The 4,390-nt window shown below is 29.5% G+C and overlaps 1 pseudogene; it reads left to right on the top strand.

Annotated features, from left to right (window-relative positions):
• The first annotated feature begins 904 nt into the window (after nucleotides 1-904).
• LOC102601453 (L-tryptophan--pyruvate aminotransferase 1-like) lies at nucleotides 905-3,271 on the top strand (annotated as a pseudogene).
• The last annotated feature ends 1,119 nt before the right edge of the window (nucleotides 3,272-4,390 follow it).

The raw sequence follows: 4,390 nt of genomic DNA, 5'->3' as shown, positions 1-4,390 counted from the left end.
GAATTGAAAATCATGAGATCCCAAATTTAAATTTCAACAAAGGAAAAATACTACACCTGTTCAAATCTTGATAGCGATCGAAGGCAAGTTAACCCTAACACCACAATTATAAGAAAAATAATTATGATTCACGTAGATATTAATCTTTTTTTCAAATATTTAGTCCATGATGTTCTTACAAAATGTGTTCTATTAAATTTAAAATTAATTAGATTGAAATATTATTGATATGAAAAAAATATATATCAATTACTTTTTACAATATTAGTTACAAATATTTGATTATTTATTAATATATGTTTAATAAATAATATGTATCTGAAATACCTAATTTATTATCATTCATAAAGGCACATACTTATCAATTATTAAGTTTTATTTTTTATCATTAAATTTTATTTTTAAATTATTTTAATTGTGTTATTACACTGTGTAGGTATTATATTGAATAATGACTAAGCTATGTAATACCTACCTTAATAACTACATTTAAAAATATTTATTAAGAGAACCCATTTAAGAATCTAGTCCAATTACTTATGAGATTTTTTGTGCAACCAACAAATACACTTATAATTATATTGTAATTATATTATGACAAATAAACATGTGTACGCAATATAATGCATGACTAAGCTATTAATAAATACCTTAATAACTACATTTAAAAATAGATAATTGGGAGAACCCATTTAAAAATCTAGTCAAATTACTTAGAAAGACTTTGGTGGATACTGACAAGTGCAATTAATAAGAAAATCCAGTCAAAATTCTGCATATTAATTAAAAAAGATTTTGTGGCAATTAGACTTCTCTCGTTCCCTATATATAGACACCAAATCTATGTTCTTCTCCTATAAATTTATTTGTGATTGATTTAAGGTTTCACAAAAAGGAGAAAGAGATGTGTGGAACAGATGATTGCCTTGTCAAGTGTTCTTCAGTCCCTTGTGCAAATTCAGAAAATGACCCTAAGGACACTTCCACCATTATTAATCTAGATCAGTGAGTATTCTTTTACAATTTTAATTCATTTTTAGTTAGAATATTTCATATAAGTTATACGCTTATGGTCTTGGTCAATCCTCGTGATTCAATTTTTTATATATGAAATCACCAATTTCAATTTATTCAATGTTGAGTGATTTATTACGTTTCTAGAGATTAAGTCTATTTTCATAAAAATTGTAGAAAAGTTACAAATTGCTCAATTCTTTGTTGGAATACTAATTTGGGATTTGACTTTTCTCATGTGTGTATAGTGGTGATCCAACAATGTATGAGTCATATTGGAGAAAAAAAGGGAACAAGTGTGACATAACATTCAATGGTGATGATTCATTGAGTTATTTTGCTAATGGTAAGAGCTTGTGTTGGTTCTTGGAGTCAAAACTAGAAGAACAAATTACGAGGCTGCACAATGTAGTTGGAAATGCAATTGTGGATGATCATTATACTATTGTTGGCACTGGATCAAGCCAGCTTATGCAAGCTGCAGTTTATGCTCTTTCTCCTACTGATCAACTTGAGCCAATCAGTGCAGTTTCAGCTACACCTTTTTATTCGGTACGTGTTTATACAATATATTTTTATTTATTTAAATTGAGATATATGTCCTAGCCTATGGTTTATAAAATTAGTGGTCTTAAATTAAAAGTTATTAAAAGGCGTTATATAGTAAGGTTTTAAGACTCAACAAGGTTAATGATTCCTTTTGACTATAGATATTATTTTAATATGTCTAATGTTGATTAATCTCTAATTAACCTATTAAAAGTCAATGAAACATTGTTGGTTACTTACATGTTTAATAATGTTTCACTCATATTAACATACCATGTTTCTCGTTGAGACAATATTGGTTACTTATAATGTATCCTAAGAAACATATATATAAGAACATGGTTCATGCAAAGATTTGCAATACATGTTAAAAATACTAGTTCTTGTTCTTTATTAATTAGTCACATGGTTCTTGGTACATGTTAGATCCATTATTATAAATGAGTCACAATTCTTTTTCTGATAATTGCAGTAATCACAAGGCCACACCCTTAAATACTACATAATATATAATTCTTGGAACACATCGTGCGACTTAGTTAGTAGACTTAAAAGTGACATTTCTTGATTAATTACTAAGTATTTGTCTTTTTGCAGGCGTATCCAGAAGTGACTGATTTTGTGAGGTCAGGACTACACAAATGGGCAGGAGATGCATGAACTTTTGAGAAAAGTAGAGCTTATATTGAGTTCATTACATCTCCAAATAATCCTGATGGGGTTATTAGAGAGCCTGTAGTTAATGGAGATCAAGGAAAATTAATCTATGATTTAGCTTATTATTGGCCACAGTACACTGCCATTACCATACCTGCCAACCATGATGTTATGCTCTTCACTATTTCCAAATGCACTGGCCATGCTGGTTCCAGAATTGGGTAAGCTTTTCAAATATTAAATACAAGTCTAAAGATTACTTAGAGATAATATTATCATTTTTCCTACGCTCCCCTTTCGATATAAACTTTTAGAAGTATACAAATTTCAATTTATCACTTATTATAATTTGATTTACATGCAGTTAGGCACTTGTTAAGGACAAAGAGGTGACAAGGAAGATGATAAAGTTCATGGAGATTAGTACAATTGGTGTATCAAAAGATGCTCAACTTAGAGCTGCTAAGATTCTTGAAGTGATCTCTGATAGCTGTTTGGATCCCAATATGGAAAATTTCTTTGAATATAGACAGTCTCTTATGACTAACAGGTGGAAGAGGTTAAGACAAGTTGTTACGGCTAATGAACTTTTTGTCCTCCAGACATACCCTCTTCAATATTGCCTCTTCACAAAAGACTTTTGTGAATCACACACTGGTAATTACAAAAGATTAAAACGTAACATTTTATGTTTAGTCTGTTTAAAAAATAACGTAACGTCACAAAAAATTACAATGTTATGTCACGTTTGAGATTATAAGCTATGATATTATCAATATATATTTGAAAAAAGTTTTCTTTTCTTTTGAAATTCATATTGTTTTTTGAAACAACATTTGCATGGCTAATTTGCAAAGCAGTTGAAGAGGAAGATTGTGAAAAGCTTCTTAAAGAACACAAGATTCATACACGGAGTGGAAGAAGATTTGGAAGTGATTCAAGCAGTGTTAGGATAAGTATGTTGAGTAGAGATGAAGACTTCAACATTTTTCTAGAGAGGCTTATGGTTATTCAAGGACCTACAAATGGAATTTATGACATTTATGCATGAAATATTACTTAGTTAAATTTATATAATATCAGTTTTTATCAAAATATTCTAGCTATAAGTGGGTAATAGTTAGACTCTAAATTGTGATTTTCTTTTTGCAGCAATGAACCTTTGATTTTGGATAGAATATTTTCTTGAATTGATAGAACTTGGTTGATTAATGCCAAAAAGAGTTTTCAAAATAGAAAAGGGCCGATAATAGTATTTTTTTGGTCTCATGTTCTTTTGATCTTTATAATATTAGATTGAGAAATATCTAATTTTCAATTAATTTAAGTGTGTCGAAGTATGATATATTTGGATTATATTATTTTTAGAATTGTGTTATTGTCAAATATGAAGTAAAAATATAAACATAACATGATATATTAATAATTAAGTAATATAACTAATTAAAAATTAAATGTATATAATCCAATATCATAAGGAAGGATCAAAAGTAAAATCAATTTATTACTAATAATATAGGAGAAAAAAGAAAATTGTGCAACAGAATATTGATCATTGAATCACATGGTGTATATATATAATAAAAGAAACCTAGTAAATTTCTCCACATTATGCTAATGAAGATGGAGATACATCGTATTTTGCTGGTGCAGAGAAGAAGGATGATAATGTTCTTGTGCCTGATTTGGGGTGGCTAACTAGCATATATGACAGATGGGTTCATGCAGCCTATGTTGTTCGGATTCTCCAAAATATAGTTTATTTTTGGAGAGTTTGGCACCGATGCGGCATTGTAAGTAAAGAGTCTGTGCAGATTAGGATGCTACCTGAAATGCTTGTAATTTATATTCTTTTTGGCATGTTGTTGTTCTTGTTTTTTGGCTGCAAAATTTGATGGAATTTAGGTTTTAGAGCTCGTGAGCTGTTTTATTATTTGAAAGCAGGGCATGTTTACTATGGGGAATGTTAGTGTAATATATACCACAAATACAAAATATTATAGTTAAATAAAAGGAATAAATAAATCTTTAGGTTGAGGTGCGGATATCTCGCTCTCTTTAAGGAGAATCAAGCCCACTGCGGCATAATCTACACCGATCCAGAAGTATCACTCTTGGCTTGTCCCCTCCAGAATACAACAACCCAACAATGTGTACAACTCAAATAACT

This window comes from Solanum tuberosum, unplaced genomic scaffold, assembly GCF_000226075.1.
Source record: "Solanum tuberosum cultivar DM 1-3 516 R44 unplaced genomic scaffold, SolTub_3.0 scf00417, whole genome shotgun sequence".
Taxonomy (NCBI): Eukaryota; Viridiplantae; Streptophyta; class Magnoliopsida; order Solanales; family Solanaceae; genus Solanum; species Solanum tuberosum.
Note: the sequence above shows the minus strand (reverse complement) of the source record. Positions and strands in the feature narration are given on the sequence as shown.